The following is a 24005-nucleotide window of genomic DNA, read 5'->3' on the forward strand; positions in this document are numbered from 1 at the left end:
ATATGTAGGCTGCAATGCAGATATATATATAATGTATCCTGCTCAAATAAAATTAAGGGAACACCTAAGGCCGCCTGCAGACGAGCGGGTCGGATCCGGCGGCGAGAATTCTCGCCGCGGGACCCGACCTAAGCGCCTGCAGAGACAAGCGCGTACTCACCCGCGCCCGGCGGCCCCGGCTCTTTCATGTGCCGGCAGCCGGCGCATACGCAGAGCGGAGCCGGCGGCCGGGTGAGTGACGTATCTGTGCGAGGCTCTGCGAGCCCGGCACAAAAATAGGACATGCCATGGTTTGTTTGCCGCGCGGCCAAACCGCGGCCGTCTGCATAGGAGTGCGTATTGTAATGCACTCCTATGCAGGCTTTGAGCGGCGGAAATCCCGCGGGAAATCCCGCCGCGGGATTTTCAGAGAGAATGCTGTTGATGAATAGTTGATCGGCAGGGGTCTGTCGGGTGCATGCTGTCAGTGCTGCAAATTCACAGGGGTTGGAGCAGAAGTCTCTGCGCCGACCTCTGTGTAGTGGCCGGCGCTTACATCTACAGACACTGCTCGTGTTGATTTTAATGAGACTGTAGTAGTGTTCAGCTATTTAAGGTGATCTTGTTGGCGTTCAGTAGGTTTTTTGCAAAAAGTTGAAAGTTTGTAAATTTGGCAAATAAAGCTAGTTTGCAATAAGGCTTCATTCCCACAAGCGCATATACGGCGCGTTTTCACGCATGGGCGCATATACGGTACCCATGTAAAGCATTGGTTTCCAATGCAGCCATTCACATGGGCGAATAAATGGTGCGTAAATACGCCAGCAGTGTGGAAAAAAAGAACCTATACGCGTGCGGGGCATATACACTCAGCCAAAACATTCATAGTTCTGGAACTATGTTTTGGCCAATATACACCGGCTGGTGCTATAGACTCCTAGAGGAGCAGGGAAAGAGAAGGGAAAGCGAGGCATTGTTGCAGCATCCAACCCTGCGAAAAGCTGACAGGTGCCTCTATATAGACACCGGAAAGCATCCCGAGGATTTTGACAGAGTGAGGGTTTCCCGGGGTACAACGTATTTTTCCGCTAAAAACAACACCCGTGCTCGTGTGAATGCATGAGAAAACGCTGGCTGTGATAGCAGAAATCCGCCCATTCAGGCGCTTATACAGAGCGGGCGTGGAAACGTAAAAACGCCATCGCCGTATATCGGCTCGTGGGAAAGAGCCCTAAAGGATATACAGTGTGAGGTAGACAGGACATGAGTAGAGAGTCCGCTATATAATATCGGGCACTTATAACCACCTACATGTCTCTGCCTGATTGCCCTTTATGTTGCTGATCTCCTGGTGAATCTTGTTCATTGCCTCTTCCAGGCATATTACAGTAGGCCTCCTGCCGAAATAAACAATATTCAGCTGCTTTAAATCCCCCCTCGCTCCACCACTGATGTTCCCATAGTATTTCTAACCATAAATATTTATCCTGTTCTTATATCAGGTCTGCTATTGTGTGTCTTCCCGGAATCTCTTTGATTCTGTAATGTTTTTGCGAGACATTTTTCATTATTTTTACACATTTTGTCATGTTGAAGATGGTTACAAGTGGAAGGCAGCCCAAGTAAGTTGTGTTTCTAGGGTGTGTGGATCGTGTTGGGGTTTGAGTTATGCTTAATTTACTATCTAAGTGGAAGGTGAGTGCAAGATTGATTGCATGGAAATAGGTTTTCCCCTTACAGTTACGTTCACATCACATGAAGGGATAGGTATGTATGTTACAGTGTAACTCCTAGTTTATATCTTACAAGGGCTGTAGTGTTGTAGAGGGGATTAATACTTTTCACCCCACACAAGAAATAAATCAACATTCAACATTTTACTTGTACACTGGAATAATCCTCCACAGCACCACCTTTTGGAAGGGCAGCTGCTCTATGAGTCAATTTCCAACCTTCTTACCGGTCTTGCAATACAACAAGGGATATAAGCAAAGTCAGAATATCCATAAACATACAGCTGGTTTAGATTGATTGCACCTCAGAGTATAGTAGGATTCTGGCTGGCTAGATGAGAGGCCATCAATGTGAGTTTGAGTCTGATGGGGGCAATGTTTGTCCTTGTGGAGATCACTACTCGAGAGCGTACCACATGGGGTGTAGGGAGTCTTATATAGGCCATGCAGTGCACTCTGGCATTATCTCATGGAGCACTGCATGGACTGTCTATTACTCACTTCACCCTTGTGTTCTCCAGAATCAGAAATAGAGATGAGCGAACGTGCTCGGCCACGCCCCTTTTTCGCCCGAATACCGCGATTTCCGAGTACTTCCGTACTCGGGAGAAAAAATTCGGGGGGCGCCGTGGCGGCACGGGGGGTAGCAGTGGGGAGTGGGGGGGAGAGGGAGAGAGAGAGGGGTCCCCCCTGTTCCCCGCTGCTACCCCCCGCACCGCCACGCCTCTCCCCGCCCCCCGGCGCCCCCCGAATCTTTTCACCCGAGTACTGAAGTACTCGAAAATGGCGGTACTCGGGTGCGTAAGTACTCGAAACGAGTACGTTCGCTCATCTCTAATCAGAAACATTATGCTTCCCAGAGTTATCTCAGAAGAAAGGAGTAAAATTAAAGCCCCAAAGGATATCTGTTTATTTCACGACAATGTACGTACCTTTGAGCCAGTGAATTAATCCACGGATTTATGCCTGATGTCAATACAATGAGCCAAGTGGAAGCCATTTGTGCTATTGAAGGTACTTTGTGAGTATGAAATATTTCATAAAAGCCAATTGTCACTGATGGAATCCAACAAACTAGGAGATAAACTAGAATCATGACAAAAAAAAAATCATAATATGTTTTTTGTATTATTTAAATTATGCTGACATTATTACTTTGATTAAATGTAATGCAATAATTTTCATAAACCTCTGCGAATCTAATGGCAAATTGCATTGAGGGCCCGACAGCGCTTCTAAGTTGATGCATACTTTTTTATTTTTTCTGCAGCTAGAGCTTATTTTCAGGGTTGGGCTTATGTTTCAAGCCCCACCACCCCCCGAAAATCTTTGCATGTGGTGCTACAAAGTCACGCAACTTTGTAGTGCTACAAAATTGCGATATCACCACGAGAAACCACGGAGATATCGCACGGATCAGCATTGTGGTATCGCTGTGATTTTTTTCGCAGCGATGCTGTGTTGCCTGCGTGAACGAGGCCTAAAGCTCACACCCGGGTAGCAATATCTAAGTCGTGAAGCAGTGCCATGAGCAGTGTTTGTTAAAAGTCCAAGTCTTTTGGTGTAGCTTCACAACAAGCCTATTGACTAACTATTTACATCCCTAGCAGTGTACACACCTATCATTTAAGTCAAGACAGGCCTCACTTACAGTTCGTCAAGTGGGAATCACTGCTACCACTGCACTACCCCATGGCTCAGCAAGAAAAAGCCTGCGCCAATCATATAGCAACCATTGGGCATACTCCGTTCTATTGTGCTGAAATATATGGTGCACATTTTGGTGCAAGATTTCGCTCACCTGCACAATCCATCTCCAGAGCAACTTAACCTTTTAGGGTGAGTCCGGTAATTGTGCCAAAATGCCATGGTTTTGCTTCCATTTTGCAAAAAAGCAGATAGAAAATATAACTGCACTGCGCATTGTGAATGTACCATTAGACAGTTGACTGTAATAATGTACATGATTTATACTACATTTCTGTTTAAAGGAGGATAATATTCCTGAATTTTGACTTACCCTGTGGCTCAGTAATCCTGATTACAAATGCTGTGCAACAGCTGAGTGCTTCTCTATGGTCAAAGTAGTGCATTTACTCAGCATCTTGTAAGATCAGAAAAAGGCAAGTAACCCATACACATATATCATCTAAAAGATATATTTGTGTATATATGTATCAACCTGTACTGACTTTACATCCATGTCTAAATGTCTGACTATACAAAGCAAACACTGATGAAAGCTGGACACGATTCATATTTTTCTATGAATCTTTTAATTATTTTTAACTCCACCCCATTGTGCGAGGGTGAGGGCACAGAAAGATAAAGCTGTGTTGATTGCCAGTACACAGGAGCTTCCACCAACGGGTCAGCCAAACTATGTATTTCCTTCCTTACACTTGTGTGGTGAACTACAAGTCTCAGCATGCCATGCAGCTATTTTCTGTGTGGCTGCTGAAACTGCAGACTAGAATTAGGCCCAATGTCCACAGGTGGATTTGATTTTGCAGAATCCGCACGGAAGATCCACAATTCAAGCTGCCCATAGGGAAGCATGAGCGTCCTCACCTCAATTAACACCAGCAGATTTTTTTTCAGATTACGCATGCAGAAAACAAATCGCAGCATGTTCCATTTTAGGGCGGATTCTGTGTGGACAGCTTTCATTGAAGTCAATGGAAGCCGTCCAATCTGCGGTCTGTTCGCAATTAACATTGCATCCTTATGATTAAATAGTAGTATCCTAATATTGCTCCTCCTCCTAGTATATAGCATTATTATACCATTCCCTCCCACTTTAGTTTATACCATCCATCCCTCAATAGCATTGCCCTTTTGGACTTCGTATTAACCAACAGACTTGGCAGAATAACAAAGGGACAGGTCGGGGAGCACCTGGGAAATAGTGACCATCATTTAATAAATCTCCACTTGTTTTTAATTAGTGTGTTTTGTCGAGGAGAAACAAAAATAGTAAACTTCAGAAAAACGGAGTTTGATCAGCGTAGAGATGCTCTAAACGTATGGACTGTGACAGTGTTCTCGAAAATAAAGAGTTAAAGAGTGCCTACAATAGATGGTAACTTTTTTAAACCATCTTAAATTCTCACTGTGAACAGTTACTACAAAACAGAAATAGAAGGCTTAGGAATAGGATAAAACGATTGTGGCTAATGTAACAGGAGCAAGGGAGAAGTGTTTGTAGATGTAACATTTCTCCCAGGTTCCTGTCTGTTGTACAAGTTTGGATGATGTGCATTAGGCTCTTTGTTCTAGATGTTCCAAAAGTGCATATCTATTTCACAAGATGGTGAACCCTATAAGTTAACCTAGTTACATATGGTGGAGGATATGGGCACAATAATCTAGCAAGTTATGTCATGGGTTAAATCTGCTGCTCTGTCAAATCTGAAAAGTGCAGAAAGGGAGGAAGTTATTAAACAGCTGATCCGGGCTACTTCTAACCAGCAAGATGCTAATTCTGAACTGTAACTATAACAAATGCAAGACAGCAAGAGACTAATGCTTAGCTGCAGCTGGCTAATGTAAGAGAAGAGGTGTTTAATAAAGCTCTGATATAGCATATAAAGATGCTTGCAGAGAAGCCCGAAGTCCAGGAGAAATCGGGAAGAAGCAAAATACAATCAAGCCTCAAATAAGCAAGACCGAGGGCTTTTTGAACTGGCCAAATTCTGTAAACGGGAAGCAAGTGAGAGCATTCTTGAAAGTAACTGCTTACTGCAGGCGGTTTATTGAAAATTTTGACAGCATCACTTTGACTGACCTTACAAAAGGCAAGGATTTACTCATGGTCAAATGGACCACCGAAGCCAAGCAAGCTTTCCAAACTAAAGCAAGTGCTTTGTGCTCAGCCGATGTTAATAATGTCAAATTTCAGAAAGGAGTTTAGTGTCATCGCCGGACGTGCTGTGGACCGGACGTCTTCTATTGACGTCAATGGAAGCAGTTAGTGCAGGATCTGCACAAAAATGGAGTATGCTACAATTTGTTTTATGGACCAAAAGGTCTGCAAAACAAATCCTCATGCTTAGATTAATTTGTAGACGCCCATGCTTCTCTATGGTCGGCTTGATTTGAGGATCTCCAGCACGGGTGTCCCGCAAATGAAACCCGCTCGTGGATATGAGGCCATAGTCTCAGCTCAGATAGCTAGAAACATTATGTATAGTAAGTGGCTGGACAGGCATATGCTTTTGTTTTGTAATGTTTGTTTTACCTGCTTTGAAGACAAAATAAAACTGTGCACCACAACTGACTGGAATGCTCTTTGTTCTGGATGTGCCAAAAGTGTCCATGTATTCCACAAGATGGTGATCCTGTAGGCTGATCCCCTTACACTAAACAAAGATGTAAGGCCTAATTCCCATGGGTGGATTTACGCGGCGTTGCCCCGCAGCTTTTAGGTTCTATTGAACCTAATAGTGCAATGCTCATGGTGCGGAATTCCACCGTGGAAATCTGCCCTTGAAACCACCCGTAATCACCCGTGGCATGTTCTGTTTGCTGCGGGCGAACGTGCGGACGGCTTCCATTGCAGTCAATGAAAGCCGTCCGTCACGCTATCTTCTGCTGTAGCACAGCGATATGTAGTGTGAAAACACTTCCCCGCCCATCCACACCCGCATTATATGACGCGGCCAGCCTTACATACTATGTTATTAAGAGAATACGGGTCACACATCTCCCTGTATGAAGAGGCAGTCACGCTATTCATCTCTATGTGAGTGCCGGAAAAAGCCAAGCGCTTGTACCTGGCAATCTCTGGCAGTCCTATAGAGGTGAATGAAACCTCAGCACACATGATTTGACCACTGCTCCATTTAATTTCGAGGTACACTGATCAGTGGTGGTGCCAGCAGTCGGACTCTCACTGATCAAACATTTAAAGGGGTTGTCTCGCGAAATCAAGTGGGGTTCAGCACTTCTGTATGGCCATATTAATGCACTTTGTAATATACATCGTGCATTAAATATGAGCCATACAGAAGTTATTCACTTACCTGCTCCGTTGCTAGCGTCCTCGTCTCCATGGATCCGTCTAAAATCGCCGGCGGCTTGCTTTTTTAGACGCGCTTGCGCAGTCCGTTCTTCTGCTCTGAGCACGAGCCGCTTCAGCATGCTCGCCACTACAGCTCTTCTGTGCATGCGCAGATGAGCTGTAACTTCTCGGGAGCGCGCTGGAGCGGCCATTCTGCTACCATCCTCTGTTAGAGAATGGTGCAGAAACTTGAGCAGCCCAGCCAAGAAGCCCAGCCCAGCCGAAAAGCCCAGCCCAGCCCTGCCGTGAAGCCGCCCATGTAAGTGAGGGGTCGGGGGTGATGTGTGCACTGGGGGGCCTGCCACCGGGCCCCGGAGCCTGCCGCCGGGCCCCGGAGCCTTCGTCTGTTGTCAGGAGCCTGCTGCCAGGCCCCGGAGCCTGCCGCCGGGCCCCGGAGCCTTCGTCTGTTGTCAGGGGCCTGCCGCGGGGGCCCCGGGGCCTAGCGTGGGGGAGCCGGGGCCTAGCGTCGGTTACCTGCTGCCTGGCGGTGGGTGACTGTGGCCCAAGAGTGTGTGCCGTGGTCGGCGGCCGCGGTGGGTCCGGTCGGCGGCTGCGGGGCGTCTGGTTGTCAGGGAGCCACAGCTGGTAGCATCTCGGGAGCGCGCACGTCGGGCTACAGCAAGCGACGGGAAAAGAGCCGGCGGCCATCTTTGGGAAACTTTTTATAAGTTGCTGAAATGCTGGAACTGTAAGTAGAAACCGGCTAGAAAAGTCATTTACACGGGTGCTTAGTAATGTATGCTTAATGAGGGGGACTGGGCAAAAAAAAAATTCACTGCTTCCTCGAGACAACCCCTTTAACTCTTATCCACAAAGCGGGTGATGTTTTGAAACTCACACAACCCCTCAACAGCCGCATTAAAACTGTAAAAGCCCACCCATAAATGTTGCTTTTTTTTATTGTAGATTTTGAATGTAAATCTCTTTGGTACATAATTCACTCACCTTAATTCCATTTTTAGCCCCTGAATGACATAACTAATTTTAGCCGTAAGAACCTGTAAATTGCTTCCCTTTCCTGCAGTTATAACTTTACACATTTTTTTTTGTCAGTGTAGCTGTAAAGCACCTCGTATTTTGCAGGCTGAGTTCTAACTTTTATAGGAACCAATTTTGGGTACATATCATTTATTGACTAACTTTTCTAAAAAATTTTTGCTGGAGTGCATAGATAAAAAAGCAATTTTTGAGGGGGATTTATCTTTATGGCCTTCACAATGTGGTTTAAGTATTATGTAAAGACAGTGGCATATGCAAAGTTAAATGACGTAGAAAAGTGCAGAAACTTAATTATTTTAAGACACATCATTGGTTTCAAGATGCACAACAACATCAACCTCACTATTCCTACTTGTAACCTTTGACAATATTCCCAGTATATCTCTTATCTCTACTGACTGTGGCATCTGAAAGACATCTCACTTCCTTTAACACATTCATATCCTATGCTCCATAAACACCTCTAATGGTTGAATCACCAACAAGAACATATCTTCTCTGCTCAGTTATTCCATTAACTGCATTGGGCTTTTTAACAACGCTTGATATTTCATGCAGAACAACTTCTGCAGGCTAGAAAGATCACCATATAAACCAAACCATAAAGCAGACAATATTCACCATATTGGGATACATGTAATATATTAAAAAAAACTTTTTTTGTAATTTTATTAGGGTTGGGGGTAAAAAAAAACAGCAGCAGATTTTTCTGCTTATAAGGATACCACATACTGTATGTATGTCTCATTACTTTTTATAGAAATTTACTGTAAACTCTTTACAAATTATACATTGGTATTCCAATGCTTACTTGCCTGTCAATGAAAAGCTGATTAACACCTATTAGGCTATACCTAGGGCACAGCCTAATGTTAGTCAGGAAAGCCATTCCTGTGTCCTGCAGCTGCCATATGCAGCCGTTGGACCACGTGGTTGTGTCATTCATGTTGGCAGTAGGCGGACAAAATGAGACCCTTTATGTTGAGCACTTAGGTGTTATAGCCACTGAGGGGTTAAATAGCAAAGATAAGAATTATCCACAAACTCATTCATTGCCGCCCCCTACATTCAACCAAAACAGCCTTCACAAAAATATCAAACAACCTGAGGACAGCCAAATCGAGCAGCGACTACTCCCTTCTAATCCTCCTTGAATACTGTCACACTAGGGGGATGTTTTTTTCCGGTAACTAGGGCTGCTATGGATGCTGCTTTTATGGATGCCCCAGTTACAGTGGAAAAGTGTGAAATAAGAAAAAAAGACAATATGAATGACCCCCAAAGGTCCTATATGACGTCTTTATATGACAGTAATGACACAACACAACCCAAATTTAAAAAAATCCTTCTTTTTTAGCTTTTTACATAAAATATTGATATAGCTAAAAAAATAAGACTTTGGGCACAAATACATACCATGTTAACCCCGTATTTGATAGTCGAGGACTAGAAAAAATGATAATTGAGAAGGTAACGTGAATCCCTGGACAAACATGCAACACAGAAACAAAAAATTAAGGATAAGGAAGTAGGTAAAGTCCCCCTAAACCAGCAAGAAATTCCCAGGTAGTCACATATGAGCCCGGGATGCCCTGTGGCCAGCGGGTGTGGGGGGTTTATGTTCCCTAGTTATAGGGTTGGTACTGAAGGCCCACCAGGACTGAAAGTCCAGCTACCCCTTTATGATCAGGCTGAAGTGGCCAAAGCCTGGGCATTTAAGTCTAGCCTACATACCAGCAGAGAAAGACATACATTGATTTAGTATTTTCAGTAGTTCAAATAGTTAGGCCGATTTTCAGTTTACAGTAGTAATAGATAGAATGTTGGGTAATAGAGTGTTGGTTCAATGCATTTCCTTAGGAATAACAGTTCATCAGCAACCTTCATGAGCCTCTAAAGTTTAGAGAGAAATTCAATAGTCAATCCCTAATTTCAAGATTATCCTCTATCGAATAGATATAAAGTATGAACCTGTGTAGCTATAATAGATCTATTGTATTGATATAGTCTCTGCCTTCTTTCTAGCGTTGCTACAATGCTACAAATTGCATGTATGAGAAGCCCATGGTTTCCTATGGGTTCCTTCACACATGAGATGTTTTGTAGCATGCTACAAAACGACACACAAACCTCGCAGGTCCGGCGATATGCCTGCGTCACGCTAAGCTTTGTAGCCCATGTTTCTCTATAGAGCCTTCCTCTCTGTCGCATCGCACGAAAACGCGGTTTGCATGCGATGCGATGCAACTTTGACAGTAGCAGATGCTACAAAGTCGCGTGATTTTGTAGCGTCACATGCGACTTTGTAGCGCTACAAAATCGCGGTATTGCTGCGAGAAAATCGCAGCGATATCGTACAGTGCAGCGATGCGGTGTCGCCCCGTGTGAAGGAGGCCTTAAGCTGATAGTGGACAACAAGGTCCTGTCTAACAAGCTATATTAGATACAAAGGTGCTTTCAGCTAGTAACCACTAGTCTCTCTATACTAGTAGCACAAGAGTACAATAACTCTGCCTGTCAAAAATCCAATAGCAAGTGTCACTGGTAACCAGTTAGTTCTTTATGCATATGATAGAGACCAAGTCCTGTCAGAGAGACTGTATTACCGGTAAATAAAAAGAAATGCTTTCAGCTACTGACCACTGAGCTCTCTATACTAATAACCAAAGGGTAATAATCCTACCAAATGTAAATATACAAGCAGATGCCGCTGGCAACCAGTAGCTCTTTTATGCTATTGTTGAGAAAGGAGTACAATGACCCTGCCAGAAGATAGGAAAGATAAGAATAGCAAATGCAGCATAGCCTGCGGCCCTGATGGAATTTCTTGCTAGTTTAGGGGGACCCTACCTACTTCCGTATCCTTAAATGTTTCTTTCCGTGTTGCATGTTTGTACAGGGATTTACGTTACCTCCTCAATTATCATCTTTTCTAGTCGTCGACTATCAAATACGGGGTAAACTTGGTATCTATTTGTGTCCAAAGCTCTCTTTTTTAACTATATCAATAAAATGTAGTTTTAATACTGTCTCTACTGTAAAAGGCTATTAAATACTAAGACTTTTTTTTAGTATATATAGCCCTCACAGAAAAAAAAATGCAGCAAAAATAATTTTGGAAGCTGAAGGAAAAAAATAGATCTGTAAAACCTCCTCATGGGTAAAATCCCTAAAAAGTATCTGGTCCTTTTGGACTGAAATATATTGTCTTTAAGGGGTTAAAGACATGACAAAAACGCCCTGGAATTCTCTTTTTGGTGATCTTTCTTGTTTACGCTTTATTTTCCTATACAGAAGTTCATGAGAAAATGCCAGTAAGAGAAGCTTACCTAGATCATAGCGCGATTTGCAAAAAAAACCACATCATCAAGTAACACCACAAAAAATCCATTACTTATAGTGCATTACATAATTCCCTATTTACCTAATTAGCCAAACCACAATAGCCTTTGTATAGAAGAGGTCTTGTAGTGATTCAAACACTCCCACAATTGATCTCTGTGTCTCATTGCTGTGTTTGCGCTTATTTATTATTAGGCTTAAAACTTACATGCCGAAACAATGAGAATAAGTGTATTTCGAAAGTAGGACCGGATGGGCACATAGTAGCAATGTTGGTCATTGCAAAAAAATGTTCCTCTCTTTGCCTGGTTCCTGGCAATGTGAATGATGGCAATATACAATATACCGATTACTGATATTGGAGTGATAACACCACCACTAAGTAACATCACGCTATAGGCCATGGTAGTTGAGTTGAGTGAGGGCAAACACACGTAAACGTCTTTATTGAAGATATAGTCTCCAAATCCCATGAAAGGTAGAGTGGCCACAACAATGGCGTAAATCCACAAAAAAATCAAGATAATCCAAATACGTCTCTTGGTGAATATTTGAGTATATCGTAGAGGAAAACAGATTTCTGTAAACTTGTCGATAGTTGCCCAGACCAAGGAGTTTAATGATGCCAACTGAAGTAAAACAAGCATGAATCCCATGATTTTACAGGCAATGCCATTGTTCGAGAGGGTCCCACCTCCTAAGCTGCCGTATATTGCAACTGCGATGACATTTATTCCAAAAATCATGTCACATAGGCTAAGATTAAGTGTTAAACCCCACGTGTCTGTGCGCAGTTTCAAGTGTGACACAAACAATAAAAGTAGGGTGAGGTTTGCACTCACAGCACTAATACTTGTACTGATTATAAGTATTGCATAGGCAAGCGATACAGATGACATCTTCCTCAGAGGATGTTGTTGATGATTCTTATTTCAGGGTTTGTGTCCACTTGTCACCATTTCACCTGTGATATACAAAGATGAATAAAAACATATATTTGAGAGAAGTACAACTATTTTCAAATGCAATTTAAAATAGAAATGTTCTTATTTTTCTGTCTGTAAATAAAGCTTATTTGTTGTATTTTAAAATAATTTGTCCACTTTTGCAATCCCTTTTCATTGGTAGGATCTCCCACTCATAGTAGTATCATAGTATTTAAGGCCAAAAAAAGATGGAAAATATGTCCATCCAGTTCAGCCTATTAACCCCCAAAGTTGATCCAGAGGAAGGCAAAAAAAACTATTGAGGTAAAAGCCAATTTTCTCCATTTAGGCCTCCTTCCCACGGAAGGATTTCCGCCACGTTGCCCGCAGCTATTAGGTTCTATTGAACCTAATAGCTCAAGGCTTACGGTGCGGAATTCCACACCATAAAATCTACCGTTCTCACCCGCGGTATGCTCTATTTGCCGGGGGTTGTACGTGTGGACAGCTTCCAATGCAGTCAATGGAAGCCATTCATTAACGCTATCTTCCGCTGTAGCACAGCGGAAGATAGTGTGAAATCGCCTCTCCGCCTACCGCCGCCGCATCATATGACACGGCCGGTCGCGTCATGTGACGCGGTGGGCGTGTCATGTGACGTGGCCGGCGTGTCACATGACGCTGCGGCGCGTCACGCTGTAGCGTCATGCGGGAGCAGGGACGCCGGATCCGCAGGTAAGTTTGGGGTCTCTGGGGGGGCGCCATGACGGGCTCCGCCGCGGAATTCACGCGGCGGAGCCCGTCACGGCCGTGTGCAGCCGGCCTTAAGGTAAAAAATTTCTTCTTGACTCCAATCTGGCAATCGGAATAATCCCCGGATAAACATCCATTTTGAAGTTATTAATGATTATAAAAAATAATATTGTATCGATCAACAAAAAAGACCAGGTTTCATAATATAATTAATTTCCTGCTGCGATTCTCCAAGGAATCTGGTGTATTCTGTGGAGTAACATACTATCAAACGTGCCATTTTTCTGCAATGTTGCCGCAAGAATATCCTTGCATAGTTTCCATCCATCACTCACCCACTATCTATACTAGAACCAACGACAGAAGAAGTGTCCAGACTGCTCTCTGCTGCTCGCCCCACGACCTGCTCTAGTGACCCTCTTCCCTCACACCTTCTCCGGTCCCTTTCCCCAGCTGTCATTACCCACCTCACCACCATCTTCACCCTTTACCTAACCTCTGGTATTTTCCCCTCCTCAATCAAACACTCCATCATATCCCCGCTGCTAAAGAAACCGACCCTTGACCTGACCGATACTGCCAACTACCGACCCATCTCCATCCTCCCCTTCATCTCCAAACTACTTGAACGCCTGGTCTATTCCCGCTTCACACACTTTCTTTGATAACTCTCCCCTTGACCCCCTCCAGTCTGGCTGCCGCCCCCTACATTCAACCAAAGCCGCCCTCACAAAAATATCAAACGACCTGGGGACGGCAAAATCGAGGAGCGACTACTCCCTACTAATCCTCCTTGACCACTCTGCTGTATTTGACACTGTAGACCATGACCTTCTCTTTGCTATGCTTCGCTCCATCAGCCTAAAGGACAATGCTCTCTCCTGGTTCTCCTCCTGCCTCTCTGACCGCTCTTTCAGAGTCTCCTTCGCTGGCTCTATCTCCTTTCCGCTGCCCCTCACTGTTGGGGTCCTCTAGGGATTTGTCCTTGGCCCCCTTATCTTCTCTATCTAAACAGCTCCAATCAGACAAACCATTCGCAGATTTGGCCTCCAATATCACCTCTACGCTCACAACACCCAGTTATACACCTCTTCCCGCAATATCTCAGCACCATTCCTACAAATCATCACCGACTGTCTGTCTGCTGCCTCTAACACCATGTCCTCCCTTTTTCTCAAACTTAACCTCTCAAAAATTGATCTTCGTCTTTCCGCCCTCAACCAGCTGACCTCCCCTCAACATCGCTATATCCGGCACCATCATAACCCCCAGACAGCAATCCCACTGCCTTGGGGTCACACTGGGTTCTGACCTCTCCTTTATCCCCCATATCCAATCTTTGGCCCGAACATGCCACCTGCACCTCAGGAATATTGCTAAAATCTGGCCATTCCTCACCATGGACATGCTAAAAACACTCGTTGTCGTCCTCATCCATTCCCGACTCGACGACTGCAACTTGCTGCTCATTGGCTTTCCCCGCACCATACTCTCCTCTCTCCAATTCATACTAAATGCGGCAGCTAGACTAATTTTCCTATCCAGTCTCTTCTCAATGCCCCTGCACTATGCCAGTCACTGGACTGGCTACCTATCCACTACAGAACTCAATTCAAACTCATCACGCTCACGCACAAAGCCCTTCATGGAGCTGCGCCACCGTACATGGCCTCTTTCCTGTCCCTACATCATGCAGCCCACGCGCTCCACTCTGCTAGCACACTCACACTAAACACCCTCACATGTTCGCCTCCGGGACTTCTCTAAAGCAGCCCCGAACGTCTGGAAAGCTGTACCACATAACCTCCGGACAATCCCTGACGCATGGAACTTCAGACACGCCTTAAAGACGCACCTCTTCATGGAGACACACCAAACCACCTGATCTAGTCCCCAATTTTCCCCAATATGCCCCCTGCCCCTCCCTACGGCTTTCCACTTCTGCCTATCATGTACACTTTCTGCCCCACACCTCCTGTACTACCCCCATCCCGTTTGTGTCCCAAAAAACTGTATATCACATGTTCTCATCGCATTGCTGTGTTCCTCCTTGCTCCACTGCCTGCCCCTGTACCTTCTGTATCACCCCCACCCCTTTGTCTTCAAACAATTGAATACCAAATGTAACTCTTGTAATTTCTTTAAATTTCGTATGGTTTGTGTGCCTCAAAAGCGCTACAGAATAAGTTGATGCTATACAAAAAAAAATTATTAGTATTCTGAAATCTGTAGGCTGTTTTAGTAAAGGTATATTCATATTTAACATATTTGTTGAAATTTCTGCCACAAGAAAAATCTGTACCACACATCTGAATGGGGTTGTTTCTGCAGCTTGTATATGGATTTCTGCAGTCACCACTCACATGAAATCTCTGCAACAAATCTTCCCCATTTGACTAGATGTAAGTCCTGTGAAAACAGCCACTTTTAAACAGGGTAAGTGTATTATTATATTAAAGCCATTATAATTCAAATCTTCCAGAATCTGTTCTGGTTTATGGAGGATGGTTGACTGCTTCCTAATGGGGTGAATGGACAGGGCTTGTTTTTATGGAACAATTGTGTTCAATTTTATATACACTAAAACCATAAAACCCCTTAAAGAAGTGTTTCTAATATTACATCAGATATTAGGACCTGAGATTGTTTTCTTTACAACGTAATAATTGCTTGTTCAATTTGCATATACATTTAGCACCATCTGTTCAGATAATTTCGTAATCTGTTAGATTATGCTGTTTACCTTGGTGAAATAAAAATACAATATTATTATTGAAGGGCAGGCACCCTAATCATTTTTGTGTAATTTTAATTATTGGTTGTTTGTTTAAATTCTTAATTTAAAAGTTATTGTTAGGAAACCAATATTGAAACATTTACAGAAATTTCTCAAATTACAAGGAAAATTAAAAAACAGAAATTATTTTTTATTTGACTGCTATTACACAACAGTAGAATAAAGAAAACGCGCTCCATTGGGTGGCACAGTAAGGCAAGGCATTAGAAATAAACTGGAGTATTGGTACCTGGAGTGGATGTGCTCGCGGCACAACATGCTGAAAAGACTGTCAAGTAGCATCTGCATCCTCCCCAATGGAATGAGACCTGTAACATCCGTGACAATTCAGCAACACTGAAGGAAGAATAGGACTTTGTTTATTAAACCAAGCGTTTCAGCGTCGTACCAGAGCCATCATCTGGCTTATTCATAACAGAGTAAAGGACACAAAGACGTTAAAAAGCCACAGGAACCACGGTAGTTGACGTCACAACGATCATGTGACCAAGTCACATGACCACTGGACCTTTAAACAATCATATGATGGAGGTGGTTAAAACAAATGACAATCGAACTCCCCCTGGACAGCGTACCACAACAATCTGAAGGCTTAAACACCCATTTTTTTTTTACATAGTGTGGTCAGCATAATCTATAAAAGCTGCGGGAGCCACATTGGTCATGTGATCAAATCACATGATCAATGGGACATTTAAATAAGCACATGATCAGCACAACTATTAATTTAAAAAAGCCCTATAGGCGCACGTCGCCTGCCGCAGCTCCCACAGCATTTCAATGTCTTTCTGTCCTTTACTCTGTTATGAATAACTCAGATTAAGGCACCGCTACGGCGCTAAAACACGTTACTTTAAAAATAAATAAATAAATCTTCTACTCTCTGGTCTCCTGTCCAGCGTGCTGACTCCCCTTCTTCCTCCAGTATTACTATAACACAATTCAGACTACAAAAATATGAATCTAAAAGCAAATAACCATAATCGGGATGATTGTGAACAATCGTGTATTTTCCAGAGCACTGTTACTAGCGCAAAGTATTTTTAAGGTTGCTTAATGAAACACAAAGGTGAAATTTCCTTACATTATACTTTTTCTTTTTAATATGTATTTATAATAACTAACTTCTAGAACTTTGTGACTGCAGCGTTGTTACTAGTTCTATGCTTCGGTTTCAATGTGGAATTTCAGGATAGGTCATCAATAGTCGATTGGCTGGGGTTTGTCTTTCAGGACCACGATCAATCAGCTGACAGCGCCGCAACTACACAGGCATCATAGTGGAAGCGGTGGAAGTCTCTTCTCCGGCTCCTGTGTGGTAGCCGACGCTTGTAACTGCAATTACAGGTCCCATTGAAATCAATGGGAGCCGTTCCTGCAGTTACAAGTGCTGGCCAATACACAGGGGTGGGAGCATAGACTTCTGCTGCTTCTGCTCTGACCCCTGTGTAATTGCGGCGCTGACAGGAAGCACACAATCAGCTTGAACAGTCAGGGATCTGAGCGATGGATCCCAACAGTTCAACTATTTCCCTGGAAAACCCCTTAAATTTTTTTCAGTGAAATGAAAAAATGTCTCTCCTTCAACTTCTGTCTTCTATGTTCTTTTGTGAATACAATATGGCTATAAGAGATTTTCAAATCATTGCATTCTTTTTTTCTTTACGTTTACACAGTGTCCCAACTTTTTTGGATTTAGGATTGTACAAAAATATTTTATGTCGGGGTCACGACAGCAAGTCTTCAGGGCCGTAGAAGAGAACCGCATAATAGGTATTGTCGAAATAAATTATCTAGTCAGCATAGGTTTGAAATTTTAATTCTAAACAAATTTACAAATCTTCCAAACAAAGCGATGTACAACAGGTCTGTGATATGAGAAGTAACATACACGTGGTAAGAGATCAACGTCAATATTATGGATGAAAGTTAAATCTACCCACCGTCGTGGGAGACTGAATGAGCAGATATCTAGATTAAAATACGTTTTCATGAAGCTTAGTGTGTAAGTTTAGTTTGGCATCGTTAGTGAAATCTCCAACTAGTACGATGGGCACTTGTTTATCATGTTTTTACTGATTTTCTTTGAGTCTTAGAGTAAGGCCCCCTGTCCACGGCAGTGATTTACCGGCGGCGTATCACACCGTCTGAAGCTTTCCATAGGATTGCTATGGAAAGCGCCAGCCCCCTGTCCATGAGTGGAGAATCATTGCAATTCTACACTCGCGGCCGGCAATTCACAGCATGCTGCGAATTGCCCCGATTCTCCACGGTCAGCCTATCTGTCAGATTAGTCTGACTTGCAGAGAACCATCTGCGGCTCCGGCTCCTGCGGTGGAGATCCACCGCGGGATACCGCAACGCCCATGGACGGGGCCTAAGCCATTACTCCCCTGAACAGTGTGTGATTGTTCTCAGTGAGAGAAACCAAGTAATCTTGTAGATATGATACCTTTTAATGGCTAACAGAAATGCATGATGTTACAGCAAGCAAGCTTTCGGGGATATCGCCCTCCTCGTCAGACTAATGAATAGCCATTAAAAGGTATCATATCTACAAGATTACTTGGTTTCTCTTACTGAGAACAATCACACATTGCGCTACTGGATAACATGGTACCAAACCTTTTTTCTGTTTTCCCGTGAACAGTAGCATTTCCAAATACCTCATGACACTCCCAATAAGCTTTTTGATGGTCGGCATTTATGATTTTAGCCTTTTTTGTAATTCTCAGAAGCCACTCTATCCTAACAAATAAGTTTTCGATCATTTTGATGCCTATAATTAGCCATATGTCGCGACATTTTGCGAAGAAAATAGATTTTTCGCTCTTCTTTGAACTACAATTTATACAAATGTTAACCATTTGCTTTTTTCACCGTATGCTTATAGAACTCATGAGACAAAGCAAATGACACCTCACACGATATGATGGTATGCTGGAGTCCAGAGCTACACCAATTTCTAGTCGCCCAGCATGGTGATACCTCAAGATGGCGACACTATTGTATCACTCGATAGCGTCATACCGAGGTCAGGCTTTTATAGCTTGGTACATTGGTCATTCCTCTTTACAGTGAGATATTTAGCTGTCATACGTGTTGTCTAGAAATTATTTTGATTTTAAAACTTTCATGTTTTTGTAACACTCACCGCACCGAAACGGTTACGCAACATTAGACGTATTCTACGTCAAAAATGTATCATGCTGCATGGGACTCTGTATATACACAGCTATTCTTCCTTTAGAAGCATTGCCTTTAGAGCATAATATGAGCACATGCATGGAATGGGCAGGGAATCTGTATGGCTCAGTACTAAAAGAACCCCACAGGCTGCCTGTAAATATACATATCGTGTTTCCCCTAAAATAAGCCATACCCTGATTTTCGAGGGGGAGGGGGTAGCTTGAAGCTTGAAGCAATACTTACCTAGCAGGCAACATTCGGGTCCCTCCTGCTGGTCTCCGCAATTCCGGCAGGCTTCCTTGCAGTTCTCAGCCGATGACAGAAGATTGCTTGCTGGTAACGGGGTTTGTAAACTCCATCTCCAACAAGCAATTGCTCTGATTGGCTGAGCCGCAGCGCTCAAGAACTAATCAGTGCGGCGCTTAATGAACCAATCACAGTCATAGGGTTGAATGGCTGTGATTGGTTCATCGAGCGCCGTAGCTTAGCCAATCAGAGCAATCGAACCCCGTTACCAGCAAGCGATCTTCTGTCGGTGCTGAGAACTGCAAGGAAGCCTGCCAGAACTGTGGAGACCAGCGGGAGGGCCCCAGATGGCGCCTGCTAGGTAAGTATAATAAGATATTACCCAAAAATAAGACCCTGTGCCTCTTTTGGGGCAAAAATTAATATAAGACAGGGTCTTATTTTCAGAAAAACGCAGTAAGCCCACAAGATTAACTATGTATGAAACCCTGAAGAGTGTCTCATGTGTAACAGCATTCTAGAGGAATTGAGAAATAATCTAACCGAGAATCCGTTTCAGCAGCAAAATACACGGTGCTAAAACTTGTGATTTTCACACAGTACATTCTTGTAGTCCTGGCATATTCTGCATATGTTTTCTTATTCAGTAGCCCAAAGAAGGCAGCAGTGGCATCAGACATCATGATGATAGGTGAGAAGTCACGCTGGGCATTGGCACTTCCCCTCAAGTTTTAAATAGTTATCGCACACATGTAGCAATTCTTAAAAGAACCGTCGTAGCATGCTACAACATTATTGTTATGCTCGACGCAGCATTACAGCAAAATACAGCTCACAGTTTAAAAGGAAAAAAAAAGTGAGCTCCATTTGTAACAGTATATTCCGTTTCCTACTAATGCATGCTAATTTTGAACCTCATATGAAATGTGGAAAATAGGAACAAGAATAAGAACACATAGCAATTATCTAGATTAAGTGTTATGTAAATAGCGTTCTAGAAGATAAAAAATAAACACGTTATCAGATCGTAGCTACATGTAAAGGGAGTTATTTCTGGCACAATTACACTGAAAAGAATAATGTTCAAGGCCAACAGTAAAATGTACTAAACTTCTAAACCCTTTTTTCCAATACTTGTATTTTATACATATATTATCAAGTAGTGCTGCATACAAAAGTAATATTTGCATTTTTTATTTATGATCAAATTTGCTATCCATGTGTCTGACTCACGCTTTTTCCTTAGCCCTTGTATTAACCCTTAAGAACCAGGGTATTTTGTTCCTAAAGGGCCAGACACTTTTTAGGGATTTTACCCATCTACTGGTTTTACTAGCCTATTCGTTTTCTTCAGCTATCAAAATTATTTTTCTGCCTTTTTTCCATGACATATAGGGCTACTTTTTATTTCTTTTTTCACTGACTTTTCCCCCAGTTTTTTTAGTGTTATTAGGTGTAAAATGCTTAAAGAAACTATTTTTTTACATTTATAGTTTTTGTTTTTTTTAATTAACACTAAAATAGAGTACAAGAGTGGGTTCCTAATTTTGGTTCGAAGGTTTTGAGATATTTGTCTAGTCTCGGATTACAGGGTACATATGGTAATGGTTTTGGTTGGCGTCAGTGTTTGGAACTATTTTTTTTACCATCTATGTCCCCCATAACATCATATAAGACCTCTGGGGGTCATTCACATTGCCTTATCTTTTTCTTTTAATTTCACAGTTTTCCAAAACATCCCCATGTAGCGACAATAGTCACTAATACAGCTGACCTTGGTCTGCTATGACCCTGCAGCTCTGTATGGCAGGGGGCACCAGGCAGTCATGTGATCGCCGAGACGAATAATGGTAGTAACACTTCCGCTTTCTTTCTGCACTACATAACGCTCATTGTAGCCTGTAAAGGAGAAGGCAGAAAACTGATTCTCTCTTCTCCCATCCTGCCAAAAACGAGCCCTCATACGGCTATATTGATGGAAAGTAAAATCGTTATGTAGCACTTGAAGTGTAGTGGCATAAAAATTACTTTTGCACAACAAAAGCGAGTTTTATGAAATAAAGTAATAAGACAAAAAAAAAACTATTCATTTTGATGAGACAATTCCATATAGGATCACTGGGCGGCTCTGAGATAGTTTTTTTTTTTTTTTTTGGTGTACCTCTGTGCGGTAAATAGAAGGCATGTGTTTAATTTTAGTATGCCACTCTCAGTCAGCTTAAGGCTCATGGGTAAGACGTGTAAACCCAGACAGTGTGAGAGGAGAAGCTCTCTGGACTTAATCGGTAAATAGACTGTGTTTGTGATGTTAAATGAGTTATGATATTAGGCCAAATAAAGAGGGACAAAATTAATGTGTAGTGCGTGACCAGACAGTCAGGGTTTATTTTGTGTACCGGTTAATGTATAGTATGGTATACTTTAAACCATCAATGAGCTTAATAAAACTGGCAGGTGCCAGACTTAAAGAGGTTCTGGTCATAAAAGTATGGTGTCAACCATCTTGACTGGAGAAGATACTGATTTTGAGTAGTGCCTAATCCCCTAATGTTACAACATATCTGGTGTCACCATATTTGTATCAGCCTGTAGAAGTCAGCTTTTTGGTGATCAACATCAAAAAGTTGGTAAGGCAATTGTTTTTTTTGATTTGCATTCCCCAACAAAATTTACTAAACAAATTCATAAAAGTTAATCAAGTAAAAGCACCCTAAAATGGTGTCACTGACCAATACAACTCATTTTGAAAAAAAAAAACAGGTTATGTTAATGGAAAAATAAACAAGTTATGGCTCTGGAAATGCAAAACTGAAAAAAACAAAAAAATTTTGCTTGGTCCTTCAGGTCCAAAATGGGTTGGTACTTAAGGGCTCAGTCACACGGGCGTTTATTGCTGCGATTTGCGCATGCGCATGCGTCCGGCGATTTTTTAAAACCATTGCTTTGCAATGGTATCGGACACATGAGCGCTTTTTATGCGCTCGTCCGATAAATTAGAGAACAGAAATCGCAGATCGCACCTATCTGCGATCTGCGATTCCTGTTCTCTTCTCTATATGCGCTCAATGGGGCCGGCGGCAGCAGCGCCGACCCCATTGAGAACATATAGAAGACAAATCATTCTTCTCTGCCACAGCTGGAACAGCTGTGGCAGAGAAGAACGATGTTTGCCCATTGAATTCAATGGAGCTGGCAATACAGCCGCTCCATTGAAAGCAATGGGCTGCCGGCGTGCGCGGGGTTAATTGTCGGGAAGGGCTTAAATATATAACCCCTTCCCTGCAATGCATCCTGAAAAGTGAAAAAATAAAAAAAAAGGATGTACTCACCTGCTCCCGGCAGCCTGAGATCCCCGCGGCCGTCCTGCAGTGGGTGTGAAGGGGGTGTGACTCAGGCTTACCCCTGATTGGCTCAGCCTGAGCCAATCAGAGGCTGATCTCAGTCACACCCATTCATGAATTCATGAATGGGTGTGACTGAGACTTGCTTCTGATTGGCTCAGCGGTGAGCCAATCAGGGGCAAGCCTGAGTCACACCCCCTTCACACCCACTGTAGGCCGGCCGCCGGGATCTCCAGCTGCCGGGAGCAGGTAAGTACATACATTTTTTTTATTTTTTCACTTTTCAGGATGCATTGCAGGGAAGGGGTTATATATTTAACCCCTTCCCGACAATTCATCCCACACTCGCCCGCAGCGCTTGCATTCAATGGAGCCGCTGTATTGCCGTCTCCATTGAATGCAATGCGCTGGACAGCTCCGGCCCGTTTCTAATGAAACGCGGCTAGGAGCAGATTTTCGGGCGATTTTTGGGCCGATTTTTCGGCGCCGGTCACGCGATTTGCGCATGCACATGCGTCATGCGATGCGCAAATCGCGTGAAAAAACGCCCGTGTGACTAAGGCCTAAGGCATTAAAGCGGTTCTGTCATTAGAAAGAGAAAATTCTATACTTACCTATTCCTTCACCATCAGTCTTCACCTCACCGTTCTTCTCTTGGCTCCTCCAGTCTCATAGGTCACGTCACTTCCAGCTGGCTAAATCATCTTCTTCCTGTTATGTAGCATACATTCTTGGCATTCTAGTTCCTTCAGGTCAACGTACGCTACTTCACTAGTGACTTAACGTTCACTGCCTAGCAGGGAATGCCGAAGCCTATGCTATTGCCAAGGCTGCGCATGTGCGCTGTCTCGCTGCGAGTGTTCATATACCTTTGCATGTGCAGTCCCAGCAATAGCCTGGCATAGGATTCCGTATTCACTGGTAGTGACGTAGCGTACATTGCCCTGCAGGAAAGAAAATGCTGAGACTGTACGTAACGTCACACAAAGAAGAGGATCCAGCCGGCTGGAGGTGACGTGACCTGGGGGACTGGAGGAGCCAGGAGAAGACCGGGAAGGAGAAGATGCGGTAAGAATACTGCCGAGGGAGGAATAGGTAAGGATTAGAGATGAGCGAGCATACTCGCTAAGGACAATTACTCGATCGAGCATTGTCCTTAGCGAGTATCTCCCCGCTCGGAAGAAAAGGTTCGGCTGCCGGCGCGAGTGAGAGATGAGTTGCGGCAGTGAGCAGGGGGGAGAGAGGGAGAGAGAGATCTCCCCTCCGTTCCTCCCCGCCCGCCGCCAGCAGCCGAATCTTTTCTTCCGAGTGGGCAGGTACTCGCTAAGGGCAATGCTCGATCGAGTAATTGCCCTAAGCGAGTATGCTCGCTCATCTCTAGTAAGGATTGATTTTTTTTCTAATGGCAGAATCCCTTTAAGAGCTATGTAGTTTAATCTTCTGAGAAGGAATAACATTTTCAAAATATTTTTTATTTCATTTTAAAAAGCTTACTTTATTACACATTTACATCTACAAAACTGATTTGACAATAACTTGGGTATATCTGAGTTTTCTAGACACAAATACTGATCTTGCTACAGTTATATATAAATGATAGCGGGCAGAATTGACTTGTCACACTTTAAATTACAGTAG

General features: G+C 43.3%; 1 protein-coding gene and 1 long non-coding RNA gene across 7 annotated transcripts in view; one reads left to right on the top strand and one right to left on the bottom strand.

Annotated features, from left to right (window-relative positions):
- The window catches only part of SEC23A (SEC23 homolog A, COPII coat complex component), a 189538-nt gene that overhangs the window by 79615 nt on the left and 85918 nt on the right, over positions 1-24005 (top strand). The gene's annotated exons all lie outside the window — the stretch shown is intronic.
- LOC136633124 (uncharacterized) overlaps positions 1-24005 on the bottom strand; it is a 35367-nt gene that overhangs the window by 11016 nt on the left and 346 nt on the right. Inside the window, exons 2-4 of one of the 2 annotated variants that reach the window (XR_010793233.1) lie at positions 15821-15927; positions 11324-12079; positions 2645-2798 (exon numbers count right to left, since the gene is read on the bottom strand). This is a non-coding gene — a long non-coding RNA (uncharacterized lncRNA). The remainder of the gene's footprint in view (positions 1-2644; positions 2799-11323; positions 12080-15820; positions 15928-24005) is intronic. The other variant, XR_010793232.1, reaches the window with a different exon arrangement.

The sequence above is a fragment of the Eleutherodactylus coqui genome, chromosome 6, assembly GCF_035609145.1.
Source record: "Eleutherodactylus coqui strain aEleCoq1 chromosome 6, aEleCoq1.hap1, whole genome shotgun sequence".
Classification (NCBI taxonomy): Eukaryota; Metazoa; Chordata; class Amphibia; order Anura; family Eleutherodactylidae; genus Eleutherodactylus; species Eleutherodactylus coqui.